The sequence below is a fragment of the Montipora capricornis genome, chromosome 4 (assembly GCF_036669925.1).
Source record: "Montipora capricornis isolate CH-2021 chromosome 4, ASM3666992v2, whole genome shotgun sequence".
Taxonomy (NCBI): domain Eukaryota; kingdom Metazoa; phylum Cnidaria; class Anthozoa; order Scleractinia; family Acroporidae; genus Montipora; species Montipora capricornis.
The window spans coordinates 37,810,506-37,825,221 of record NC_090886.1 but is presented as its reverse complement, the minus strand read 5'-3'; the positions used below and the strand labels follow the sequence as shown (position 1 = coordinate 37,825,221).

The 14,716-nt window shown below is 42.6% G+C and overlaps 1 non-coding gene across 1 annotated transcript; it reads right to left on the bottom strand.

The window, feature by feature from the left end:
* Positions 1 to 12,743: 12,743 nt before the first annotated feature.
* Trnat-agu (transfer RNA threonine (anticodon AGU)) lies at positions 12,744 to 12,816 on the bottom strand. Its single transcript has one exon. It is a non-coding gene; the product is annotated as a tRNA-Thr (tRNA).
* Positions 12,817 to 14,716: the final 1,900 nt, after the last annotated feature.

The following is a 14,716-nucleotide window of genomic DNA, read 5'->3' as shown; positions in this document are numbered from 1 at the left end:
TTTGTGAGTGCGGTGACTTCGTGCTCGGTGGCCATCTCTCGTGCATCCAAATCGTCACCATAAATGGCTTTACAACGGTCTTGGATTTCTTTGAGCTTTCCCGTACTAGCCATGTATTTCTGGGTAACATAGCCTGTCTCGTGTTGGGGTGAAAAGGTCGTGGCGCGTTGTCTTGTTATCCCGAGAGATGCACTGTGACCTTCTTGCATCATGGCCACGCTAGCCGTGACATAGTCGGCTTTTTTTTCTCGCGGTAGGTTGACACGAGGGAGCACTCCTCCTCGCGCAGACTTTACCTCGTCCACTTTGATGACACCAAACGGTTGTTCAGTGTTTCGCTTGTTGAAATACAGTAGCGTCTTTCGATCCGTCAAATTTCTTCACATGCACCTTGTGGCAAATTCCTTAGCTGCGTCCCGAGAGGTGGCAGCCGAAGTAGAAAAAACACCTTCTAATCGCGACAAAAGAGAGAGGTGAAACCATGCACCAGTGCCCCGTCCATCCAAATCTTGTTCGTAGACTAATGCATCGGCTGTTGTGGTATATTTTACGTCGATCCGCGAAACATCTTTTTTTTTCCAGAGTCGCCCAAAGTGTTGGGTGTAGGTTTGCATTGAACGTCCAATACTCGACGGCGTAGTCGGGTTCAGAACACGCACTGCGCAACTTCTTGGCTTCAAGTTCAGTCACACCTAAGCGGAGTATCAAGAGTGTTTGATGAACGTAAACGGTGGATCCTGCTTTGTAAAATGGTAAGAGAGATCCGTCGTCCGGAGCAGATGCCGATTCGCCTTGGAAAGTGTCTTGTACCGAAACATCCCGAATAGTGGAGACAAGTACTGGGCATCGATCCACTTGATGAACGCGAACGTATCCATCGTCTGCATTCACGTTCTTTGGATCCTCGACACATTGCACCATCCAACGGCGTATCAGTTTTAATCGAGCATGATTAAAGTCGCTAGGCACTTGGATAATTTTTGCATTCCCTTCACAATTCCCTACAACTGGTTGCGTGTACCGGGAGGCCCATCTATTTAGTATGAGGTGTGACAAGAATCCAAAGAACCGATTCGCATTCATACCATATCGTCTTGTTTCGATATCCACCATTTGATTTCTAAACCATCGATTAAGCACAGCGGGGGATTGCGATTCCCGTACGGCCTTCATGATTCGTTCTTGAATATCTTCCGTCAACTCCGTCACCAAATTTAACATGTCCGATTCAATGGCGACTTCTGATGCCGCGTTAGCTACGATTGATAGTTCAAACATAGATACAGAATGCTTAGTCTCGCTGGAACGACCCCCGTGGCAATTTGATCTTGTAATAACGGGGATGCCCTCCCTGGCGGATGGTCATGGCGGTAGACATTTCACCGCTATCGTCCTTTAAAGCAATCGATTTGTCAGAACCGCCATCGTTTAGTTCGTTCACAAATGCAACACCACTGCAGTGTAAAAGAGGATCTTCGTTTAACGACTTGAGCGAGGCGGTAGTCATTTCACGGACCATGTTATTGATATGAACACCATTAAATTCGCGAATGTCTCTTAGAACCGTCTTCACGCAGGTAGATTTTCCAGTACCGGGAGGACCTTGCCATGCAATCCAAATCTTTTTCGCGTCGATAGCAACACCCGATGTTACAGCCAGACGGAGTTCTGTCGTTTACACCGGTAGTTGAGAGTGAGTGGCTACGAGATATGTCATGATATCATTGATCAATAACCCATCCGACATTTCGACGGTGTCGTCGAATGGGTTGTGAACGGCCACTATGATTTTTCCCGTGGATTTGTTTGTGAGGGTATTCAGATGAAGTGCCTTAAAATTTTCATTACGGTCGACTAGTGTCGGGTATGAATTCATCAACGCTTCTAACGAGGGGCTGATGGGCTTGTTTGGGCTTTGCACAGCACCCTCAATCAACTTTCCGGTTAATTCAGCAAAGACACCCTGGTACATATTCTTTACTTTACCACCAGGTTGTAGCACGTTGGCTAACTTTTCCAATAGGTTGCGCACGTCAACAAATAGTGGATATTTTCGAGCCACGTTTTCGATGTTCCCCTGCCGTCGAGTAATTGCTTCCTGCACGTCGTTGAAGTGCCCCCCCCCCCCCCTGTTTGCATTACCACAGCGCTGTACGCTTCCAGTTCTCGTGTCATCACAGACATGTTTTCCGGTGATTTCTGATCGATGTAATCGCTTAACATTTGTACACCCCTGGCTACTTGTTCTCTAGGAAACACCGTCGTGAACAATGGAGCAGCAAAGGGTCCTTTCATGTGATCTTCCCAAACTTCCCAAGAAATCCCACCCGTGAAATCCAAACAAAACTTTGAGGGTTGGTCAGGAACGGGAGTGAACACACTGCTAAAATGATACCGCAATAGAGCATTCTCCAGACACTTAGAGAGAAGTTCACTCTCGATGGGTAATTCGCGAGTGTCCATTTCGTTTTTTAACGTGCGTATGAACGAAGACTGATCGGATGACAAGATATATCGTATCTGGGGCCTGTTTCGCGAAAGTCCTGGTAATTACCGGGCCCGTTAACTTACCGGGACCGTTACCTGGAAACTTTATCGGGACCGAAAGAGTGTTTCTCGAAGCACCCGTAAACTTTCCCGGTACTTATCGGGGTCGATAAAAATAACCGGGAGTTACCAGGCTCTTGCATGCACTTCACGCTCGTCATGAAAAGAAGGAAAATGACTTGGCACTAGATCCGTAGAGCTTGTAGCATCCCGTTTCCCAACCGAGCGCTGTGATATAGAAAAAGGTGGCGTAAACGATGACCTTCCATTGTTACACCTTCTAGCAGTGAAGGCGACTTTTTAAACCTCATTGGCGGAGAAATTTTGCAAAGGGTGTTTAGATGGCAGGATTTTTTTTATTCACGCTTTTTGTAAGCAACACTTTTAGTTTACTGGGAAGCAACGCTCTTTTGGAGTAATAGAAGCTCAGAAAATGTAACAAAGAGGTTAAGCGAAATTCTCGATCTCGAAGGTGTCGATTCAATACAAGTAGTAGATTGCAGCGTACAGCGAACCAGTGGAAGAAGGTATGTCTTTGAGTCATCGTTTAGCATTATCAGATGTTTTGAATTCTCGTCAAGAACATCTGTTTTCAATTCTATCTCGACAGGTACGTCGGGTGGAATTCCGTCTTACCTCAGGTTCACTGCATTTATTTCGATTTTCATTGGCATATATATGCGAACACCCTCAAGATACACTATTTGAAAAAAAAATCACGTTTATTTAATAAAACCAAAATAATATTCTTAATTATATAGTTATTTATCATAAGGGTATAGAAGATTTTAAAAGACATTGCTAAAAGGGATCAATTAGTACGTAATCACTTATTAGTTAATGGAATAATTCTATCCTTGATTTATTGTGACTCCTTCAGGTCAAAGATACTTGGTGAAGCCATAGCTGGAAGTAAGATAATTATATTGTTAAATTTGTGGCATCTTCATTAAGGGGGTAGCACTTAACTACAGAAGGACAATAGTTGCTAAGGACCTGTTTAGTCAAAGAGCCCTACAAAAAGGTTGCATGGATGGTTCTTTGAAGTAACTCTTTCAATCGAAATCTGACATCACTTCAATAAGGCTGGATGCGCAACTAGTGCCATTCCTCGGTCTCGAAAAGAACAAAAAGAAGAGACGAGGCTGAAGCAATTGAGTGATTAATTTTATTAGTAGTTTTATTTTTATGAATGCTCCATGTCTTGAGCAATTTTGTTGTCAAGTTTTGGCTTTTGTTTGTTTTTTTGTTGTTACTTTTAACATAGATGCAAAACAATTTTGCTTGTATGTATCAGGGGGGTTTCATTTATTAGCTAATAGGAAGGGGGGGGGGGGGTGGTTGGCAAAATTACTTGGAAAATCCTTCAAACATTTCCCAACCCCCCTCTATAGTAATGGCAACAATCACATAACCTCAATCTTTATCCAGCATTATATCTCAACCCCCCTCTTTCTCTCCCTCATACATACGGGAGCCACCCAACTTATACATGAAAGCAGAACAGCTCAGCCAGTTCACCCAATGCATTCATGTGTTATTAGCATTAATGCTTATATTCAACATTTTCAACTCAATAATCATCTATATCCTTAGAAGCAACAATTCAGCAGGACGCGTAGCAGGGTTTTTCCGTTTTAATAGGTACCCACAGGAAGGTGCAGTGAAACAAGCGCTTTCTGCATGAGCCTCTAGGGAGGATCTGGGGGCATTCTCCCCAGAAAATTGTTATTATTAGGGCCTCAGAAATGCCGTTTCCCATGTTTTCCGGGGGTAAGTTTCATAAATCAAAGCATGACAAAATGCTAACTATTCACTCGCTGTAACTTTGTTTTTTATTTGTCAACCTTTGGAACTACTGATAGAAGTGTTTAGTAGACGAGTGCATTATCCACGGTAAATGTGGCTACAGGAAAAGGGAGAGACCTCTCCCTTTACAATGGAAATATCAAATAAATAAATAAATAAAATAAAATGTTTTATTTTTTGGATTTTTGGAGGTACGCATAAATGTGGGTATGTGGGTAAATGGTCGCTATGCCCCTGTTCAGCTTGCATACCATCACAAAAAGTAAAATATAAGGCATCCGTCACTTTTAAAACTTCATAGGAAGGGCGGTGCATTTCCATGTCCAGACCATTGAGAGTTAATCATTACAGGTATTTCTCAATGCAGGCATTTCCCTCTTCCCAGGAATGTTTTCCAAATGGCCAGGAAAATGGGAGTAATATTATAAATCTCTTCTAATATGTACATTCAGCTTTGAAGTCAGCGAAATGAAGTGGAAAAACCAACATTTCAATCAACCTCCCTCAAAAAGCTGCTCAATATATGACAACCCCCCTTAATACTTTTGCAAAATAACATTACCCCGCCCCCCCTCATGTGCTAATAAATGAAAGCCCCCTTACTGTTTCCCTTTTTTGCAGTGTCATTTAAAATGAACTCACCTGATGACTGTTGAGTGGCTTTTGGACAAAGTGACCCAATAAAATTAATCTTACTGTTAGAGTGCACCTCACTCCAAGTGTTTTTCACTGCAAAGTTGAATCTTTCCATCTATGGCAAATACATTTTTCCATGTTCTCCTTGAAAATTGGTTTCAATGCACAGTAAATTTAACAAAACTCTCTCCATGTTTTGTCACTTTCAAGGCCTAGCTAGCAAGAGGCAATAATCAAGTCTTTAACCGAGGTGATCCCTACCAAACTGCTCTGCATTGCAAAAAAGTTCAAAACAGTTTTTCCGTTATAATTGAAATTAACTCATGCCTCTCATTAGCTTTGCAAATATCTCTCTGGTGTTGAGATTTATCTTCATTTTTACAAACAAAAGAAAATATTTTGAGTTAAGCTGGGCTTAAGTTATGTAGAAGCTATTGAGTAATGGAGGCCAGGCAGAAATTTGCTGCTTTGCACTGCCCGCCAGAGTAATCAAGAAGGAAAATCTTGTCTTCCACAGGCCAAATGCCCTCTCAGTGGTGTTCTTCATTTTTGTATGAACCTTCTGGTACCTGTAGGGTTTGATAATTTGCATACCCACAGTCTCTCAGGAGCCACCCATTCCCGCCTCCTCCACCCTCCATACATGCTTGCAAGTAGCTGGCAGTAAAAGTAGTTGAATCATGTACAGAGCCATGCCATATGCAAACAAAATTTGTAGATGACAGGTGAGCATTGCACACTGTCATCACATTAATAGCATGAAAACCCTTGTGGCAAACAGAGAGATGTTCATCACTGTCTGGGCGCCAGATAGGAATGAGAGAACCATCAATTGCTCCAGTCACACTGGGAAAGCCAGCTATAGGGTAAAATACGGTCACATTTGCTTGAAAGATTTATAAACATGAATTTATTGTCACACTTGAACACCACCAAAACAAAACAGAGATAAAGCAGACCGCCGTGGGAACAACATAGGCAAGGAAGTTCGTTGTTTGATGAGCATTAATTGATAGGTTTTGCCGAGTTTCAGTCCATATAATAATTCCTTTTTTTCTCGAGCACAAGCATGTTTTATTCTTACACAAGGAGACAATTTCCTCTTTGCTGTTTCAGACAAACATGCAGCATTTAGCTGGGTGTGTTTTGTTTTTTGCTCAATGTCACGTGATGGTCGATCGCTTCTCCTTTCCAAATTTTCCCTGCCAGAGGTTTGCATCCCATTATTTATTTATTTATTTATTTATTCATTTGTATGTTTATTTTTTAACAACATGTCATTTGTTTTTTGCTGGAAATGTTGCAGCTACAGTTGTTCCCTATTAAGACTCTGGGTGCTGCGAATTTAGATGTGAAAAAAAGTAGACTCACGCCAAAACAAACCGCAGTCCGTGTTTAAGTCAAGGCTTGCTTTATTGCCGATTCCATCGAAGTTTAATATGTTAACATTTGTAGTTTTACGGCACCAAAAGTAGGTGGGTACGTCTTGACTATTAGCCTGTATTGGTTTACCTGAGTCTCCGCGAATTGCTGTCTCTCTAGATCTTCTTTACAATACACCGTTCAATCAGCCAATTTAATCTTCCTGTTGACAACCTATGCCTCTCAACGACTTCTGTATCGGTCATATTATTCAGTACAGGCCTCCATTGGTATGTTCTTGGCCGACAAACTGCGTAACAAAAGTCCGTCCTCGGCAGCCATTTTGTTTTGTTGCAGAAAAATGATGTTACCCGTAAACTTTAACGGGAGAGTAACGGGAGCTCCAAAGCTCCCGTAAGTTACCGGGCAAGTTATCGGGAAAAATAACGGGATCGAAATTAACGGGAGATTCGAGAAACACCCGAAAACTTATCGGGTAATTACCGGGTGACTTACCGGGTCTTTCGAGAAACAGGCCCCTGGTGCCTGTTTAATCCGATGTAACAACCATAAAGAGAAACAAGATCTTTCATTTCCTTGTAAGTTCGAATCATGCGAAACGAATGCTCGAAGAGAAAGGGTCCGGAAAGTAAAGTTGTGAACCCCGTAGCAAAATCGTTCACGTCCTCTTTCGATAGTAGACCTAGCATGTTACTACGCAATCGTTCGTAATAACATTGGTCATTTGAAGGACCACCGCTGTGTTCCCGAGGTTCCATTTGGGTATGAGAGATCCGATGATAGGCCAATAAAACCCTTTGCAGATCGATCAGAGTCCTATAAGATCCTAACACTTCCGAACCCTCCTTCCCTTTATCTGGTACTGTCGTTACACCTTTGATAGGGTCGAATGTGGCTACTTCCGCCTTAAGCGTGTCCAGACATAGAGGACTAGTGAATATCCGATGAATGTCAAAATAATTGGCATTGATCATGAGAATCAATACCAAACAAACAGGAAGAAGTTCCAACCCAAAGTACAAGGTGTGTCCAGCAACGATCTCCTTTCGCACCAGCAGATCCCCTGGTACGAGTCTCTCTTTTTGTTGCACGTACAAACAACACTTTAATCCCACGAAGTAGAAAATGCGATTGAGTACAAACAAACAACTGTAAAGGTCTAATACCGTCTTGTTGGTTGTCTTTGGAGAAAGCCAATGGGTAAAATTCGTGTCCGATGCATTGACGTCAAGAACCAGAAACCGAAAATCACTGTCGAATGTAATCGGTTTTGTTATGGGACTTGGGGGTATTAATTTGATGCAACCGATGGAATCGCGCTCTCCAAAGAGAAAAACAGGTTTTATTTTGGTTATCCTGCTACTCATCCTGTTTTGAAACTTATAAAGGACAAAAGTTAAGATACAGCTGATTATGAATACCTCGAGGCGTTTTCTAAATGACGATTTTGGTGGTCGTGTGTGCATGCAGTGTTCTCCTGCAGCAAACGACGACACGACGACCCTGTTTGCCTATTGGTTCTATACCAAGCGAGATTCTCGACTAGGGGATTCAGTGTTTCTTGCTGCGCAGACTCAGGATCGTCGATTGGTGTTGGTAGAGTTTCCAAGTGTGCCCTACCGTCTGTTCGTAACCCCAGAGAATTTTGGAACTATCCAGCAACACTGCCTGTCGCACGCAGAATTCCGTTTTTGTGTTCGAGTATTGGACTCTTCGAGTTTTGCCCAGAGGGAAATGATGGAAGTGCGTCTTAATTCCTATGATTCTTACAAAAGAGCATATGACTTTCTAGAACGGAATGAGATACCGATGGTAATAGACGGTGCACACGACACCCTACATGGTCTCGATGCAGTGTTTAACCTCGGTATTCCAGGGTCATGCGTTACCCTGAGAGTAAAACACGATGCCGTTACACTAGTGACAGACTCGTATTGGCGTGTAAATTCGCCCAAGGGGATTTGTGTCCACGATCGCCCATCTCGTCTGCCTGTCTCGCTCGTGGTAGCAGCCATTGCTTGTCCCGAAAACGGTAAAGTATGCATGGCGAGTGCTGACGGCGAAATAACATATGGAATCGATCAGGTTACTGATTTTGCAGAGAGAGTGAAAATTCTAAGACCCAAGGTAATCCTGGTCAAGGTAATCCTTGATCGCTTGTGGAATCAATGCTGGAAAAGACACTTACGTTCCTAAGGGAGGGCAATGGAATCTCGGAGAGTTTGGTGGATTTACCACACATCGCCCCAGCTGTCTTGCGGTTGCGTTAAATGAACGTTTGCAAGAGCGTCTGCGCATTCTCGGTGATCCATCCATGGAAACACGCGCTAGATATTTAAAACAGGCCATCAATGCCATGGTGGGTATGTCTGCAAACAAGAACAACCCTTACTCGGATCCTCGAGTAACCGGGTGTATCACTGCCACTGGGAGACGTTTATTGCAAACGTGCCATCGAGTAGTTTTCGGTTCGACGTTAGCCGGGTATACGGATTCTCTATTTGTAAAGTTACCTCGACCATCCCAAAGTGCAGATCCATTGAATCAATGGATTTCACATTCGCCGGTGAGCGAACTCGAGACTCGATTCAAGGACGTCATCAAAAGTGAAATGCGAAGGATGGCACCGTCCATCGAATCGCCAAAAGATCCGTTCGTACGTTTTAAGTGTCAGCACATCACAATGGTAGGGTTATTCACAGGTGTATCACATGCTTATTCTGTAGGGATCCTAAACCTCGGAACAGATCGTACCACTGTCGACGTCCAACTCAAGGGATCCTTTAAGTTTGCCAAAATGGAGTGTGTTCGTTCGTTCAACGATGCTATCGTGTGCATCGCCATCGCTGGACAATTTGTCCTAATACAACAGGGCGTGTTGTGTTTTGGTGATGTTCACAGAGTCAAAGCGAGTCTACCAGTTCGTATCATGACGAGTGAGGGATGGAAAACGGCCGTAAGAGTGATTGTGTCAAATGGATCCAATGACCTTCTCAAGAAAGTCATCGAATATGCCGACGAAACAGAGAGTTGCCATATTTTCTTACCCCAAGCAAATGTAGAGGGTTTTGTCGAGGTCACGCACGTGTTTTTGTCGAACGATGATACGTCTTTCAACGACAGACGCCGTTTATCGATCGTTGAAATGACGAAAACGTTTTTTGAACAACTATGTTCTGGTCGGTTACCTTTGAGTGAAACTGAAAGATAGGCCGTCCACGACTAGGCGAGAAACGGTTTGAGTCTGGATTTGGAACAATATCGACAAAGATGGATTCGAGCATGTATCGATGATCTAAAATGCAGCATATGTAATGGCTCGTTCACTGATGCAAGCGAATGCAGATATCTGTCGAGCGATGATGATGCAGGTGGCAGAATTGTTCACCATCCTTGTGGTGGGGTTGCTGTCACCTCTCTCGAGGATGTGTCTTCGTCCGTTTTGACAAGATAAACGAAAACGGCCTTGTCTGCCATCCTCGTGGCAGGAACAAATAACGCTTCAGAAGCGGTTGCTCGTTTGATCGATATGCACAGTCTTGTCGCTGATCCCATGGAAGAAAAGTTATTGATGCGACCTGACGATGAAGTGTTATCAAAATTAAAACAATCGGTATCGGACGGCAAGTCGTCGAACGAATATGTTTTCCCCCCTCACGCGTTTGTCTGCATTCACGACGGAAGCCACTCTTGGTTTTACTTGCCTTCAGTGCCCACTTCGAAGGTCGTTCTAGATCTAGTATACGAAGCAACTCGCCTGATCGCCAGACACGGGGAAAGGCGCGAATATTGTGACATCGTGGTGCTGGCTACAGTGTACCCTGCCCATCGATTGCGTGTTGCGCCTCCACCCATTCTTGCGATGGATCACTCTGCTCCCATTCGCTCTTAGCAACTAGTCATGCAAGAATTGACCCAGTCAGAACACGATCCACACCAGGAGCCCATCCTGGAGCGTGCAACTTCCATACAGCGTCTGTGAAACGGCGTTTTGACAAGTAGGTTTATTTTTAGACTAGCCCTTCCCGCGAATTAGGTCAAAAAACAAAGTCAGTTATGGTTCGGTGACCCTATGACGTCAGCTTAATTTCTTGTAATTGGTCATCGGGCTCCTGTGGGAGTCTCATTAGCGGGAAATTCAATCTAAAAATAACCTTACTTGTGAAAACGCCGTTGCACAAGTATAGTTAAGTTGCACGCTCCGGGTGATGGGCTCCTGTCCACACTTTGTGACAGACGCTTCGTTTCATTGTCAGTCCTGCGACACAGCATTTAATCTCGAAATCGGCACTTGTAATCATTTGATGTGCAGTGTGTGTTCCCGGGATTGGAAGGTCTGTGAAACATGTGGGGTAGAATGGCGTGGTTCACGTTTCAACAAAACCCCCCAGATGAACTATCATCCTAGAGTGTTCCCTTTTGCCAAGTGGTACAAGTTGTACGGAAAATGGCTGGTATATTGTGGACCGGATGAACTGATTTACGATTCTTCTGCACAACATATTATACAAGAGGCACAGAGTCAAGCAGTATATTCCCCCGGTATGGGACGCAAATGATAAAATTGATGTAATTGCTTTTTTTTTTGTCTTTCTTAAAACCTTCATTCAAAAGTTATTATCTTGTTTGCGTGTGTACTCCTTTTTATATTTACATCACTTATAGACTCGCTCATACAAATGTAAGAAGGAAAGTGTTACTAGTATATTATATATATATAATATACTAGTCTGTATTCACGACGGGTCTGTATATCTGTATATCTATATAGTCTGTATATCGACGACGATATATATATATATATATATATATATATATATAAAAGCAGTGTACGGTTGGTTGACCTAATGATGAACTCCCAGTAAGAGGATCCACAGGATACAATGTCTCGAAACGTCGCAGTAAACTTCGTCCAGAACAGTCAAGAGTTTGTCTCTTCGTCGCTTTTCCTTACGTACACTTAACTATATATATATATATATATATATATATATATATATATATATATATATTTATATATTTATATAGACCGTAGAATGAAGAAATGAAACCCATCCTGTAAATCAACTGATTAATTGTGTCGAATGAAAAACATGAAGAATTGCCCTGAGCGGGATTTGAACCCACGTCCCCCTGAACACCGGTAGGGTGTGATGACCACTACACCATCAGGACAACCACGCTGGCAACGCAGCTATCGAGATAGTGAATTGGCCTAACGTGAGTATCCCGGGATGCTTTAACGGGTGAAATGGGGACGGGCAACCCCTGGGAGATATTTTCATTGGGAGCAAAACGTTTTATGCCCTGATCGGAATTTGAACCCACGTCCCCCTGATTACCGGTTGGGTTTGATCACCACTACACTATCAGAGCAACCATTCTGGCTGTTGGCTCGAGACCTTAACTTGTATATATATACACACACACACACACACACACACATATATATATATATAAATGAATGAATAATCAGGACACGATCATACTTTTGCCTCTGGTTTTCATACAGGTCTGTTTCGTACAGGACGTTTAGTTTGTCCTGCACTCATCAGTGTGTAACCAAGAGTGATTTTATTCGTTGAAGATTACCGCTTTTTAGTCATACGTGGCCGTTCGTGTTGCACGCTCCTATTTACCTAACGTTCTTCAATAGGTATTTCTCATTGTGTCTACATTTACTAATCAACTCGTTGCGCTTATTGAGTGTTGCTGTTTGCGGCTGGCATATGATGTAATATTTTTCAGCTATGCATAAATTACAACGTTTTGTCGCGTTTGTATAATGCGAGGCGTGACAAAGAATTTTCCACGAAATTGTATAGTCGGTGTTGCTGTCCTTTAATTGCCAAATGTATTTGCTCAGTTCAGTTGAGTTGCTCTTCGCTCTTGCTTTAAACGATGCTTTATGGTTTGCGTACCTTGCTTTGAAATCAGTTGCTGTGAGTCCTACGTACTTTTCTTCCTTTTCGCTGGTCTTTACCGTTGCCTGATACAATAGGAGCGTGCAACACGAACGGCCACGTATGACTAAAAAGCGGTAATCTTCAACGAATAAAATCACTCTTGGTTACACACTGATGAGTGCAGGACAAACTAAACGTCCTGTACGAAACAGACCTGTATGAAAACCAGAGGCAAAAGTATGATCGTGTCCTGATTATTCATTCATTTATAATTGCCCTATCGCATGGTATAGAGCACTCTTAGTACAGCAAATACAAGCCTACTTTACGTATATATATATATATATATATATATATATATATATATATATATATATATATATATATATATATACATATATATATATAGAGAGAAAGTTACAGGAAACTCAACACTGGACAACTTCTGGGGAAAACTGTAATTGCCCTGAGCGGGATTTGAACCCACGTCCCCCTGATCACTAGTCGGGTGTGATGACCACTACACCATCAGGACAACCATGCTGGCAACATGGCTGATTAATCATTTAATGTGTGGCATTTCCGTGGGACTCCCTAAGGGCCAGTTTTTCTATGTGATAACGCTGGATCAACAAGTGATTCACAGGCGGACAAGGGTAATTAATGTAAAGAGACAGTTAAGTAGATCCCTTGAGCCAACAACGTATCACCCCCCAGAAGTTTTCCCCAGAAGTTGTCCAGTGTTGAGTTTCCTGTAACTTTCTCCCAATTTCTCCTCAACTTGGACTGTGAATCCATTTGCGATCCTCCTGGGGGTGATACGTTGTTGGCTCAAGGGATCTACTTAACTGTCTATATATATATATATATTCATCTTTTAATATAACGTCACTTACTTGACCCCTTCCCAAGAAAAAACATACTCGTTAAAAAAAAAAAGATTTGTTTTAGATGCTGGCCACACGAAACTATAGTCATTTTTAAAGGGATAGAAAATATAATCCACTCATGCATGCAAGAGACACAGAGACGACCGTTTAGATGTAATTCATACCTTTATTAAAATTCGCAAAAAGTTATTAGCGTTACAATACTTCAAAAAAAAAAAAAAAAAAACGTTTACAATGTTTGCTGTATAACGTTATCATTGCCATTGCACCAAATAATGCTCGACTTTCTTGCTTTGTCTGAATCACAACGCAAGTTCGGGATGTCCTTGGCCAAAACGAGCCCTTCTCCTATTCCACCCATAGGCTCTGTAGGCGCTCTGCACCTTGTAATGCTGAAATCCGGATCTGGATCAAGACGGCACTGTAGATAAGGCGTTCCTTCATAACACTGATCAAAACAGACGTATTCTCCTCTTTGTAGAGGGCGCTTTATGGACAAGGGACGCAAAAACTTCTGGTCGGTGTAATAGTGATAACCCAGGGAAAACACCTTTTTTTGAAAAAAACTAAGATTCTTCATGGTGACATTCGAATGACAGGTATCGGTCTTTCCTTGACATAGAGCCATGGCCCAGACACTCTGAGTCCCACCCATAGAAAGTGTGCACAATCCTACGTCCATTGTTTTGGAATCGTAGTGTTTGAACAGACGGTAGCGACGGGCTCCACAGGGGCATAGAGATTGGGTGCAGGAACTTAGACAAAGACACTCCGGGGACGACTTCAGTGGTATAGATGAAGGAATTTGACAATGTTCGTCGTGATTGGAAACGCAAGTCCAATTCAAGTTGTTGGACGTTCCAATCCCGGTCATTGGTTTATTCTTCCAGATCACAGACAAAGACACAGTCCCATTTTCGTCTAAGACACCATAATCTTGATCGCATTCAATTCGGCAATGGGTAGTACCCACACGCGCGACAGGAGCATACTGTCCATTGTTGTCTAGTTCCACGGGTACACACCAAGGGTCGTCTTTGGGGGACTTGACAAGTCGTCGAGTACATCCTACCCCCAACAGAGCACATCCAGAATCGAGCCAAGTGTCTGACTCGTTAGCTGGTCTGGTTGTATTTTTGCATTCTCTGAGGTCGATGGCCGTGTGATTCACAGGACACATAGATTTGTTGCACACCACGTACAACAAGAGACCAGAACGTCCAAGACATAATGGTCTTCTAATTTATGTAGTATTGTACGACGCTACATGAGGTCTTCTAGTATTAAGCTGTATTTATGTAATTCTTTTACATGGGGTATTTCTAGCACTGACCTCGTAACGAATGTTTTATTTTGTTGAAGACGAAATATAAGTCTTCCGCATGAAGCAGTTGTCACGGAACAAAAAGTTAGTAATACGTCAACTTTATTTACTTTTTGCACCAAGAAGGACCTCAAATTCATTCATCTTCAGAGCCCATTAGATATGATAACTTGCAGTTACGGTAATGTTAACAGTTTTAAGTTAAAGAGGCGTTAACTCCC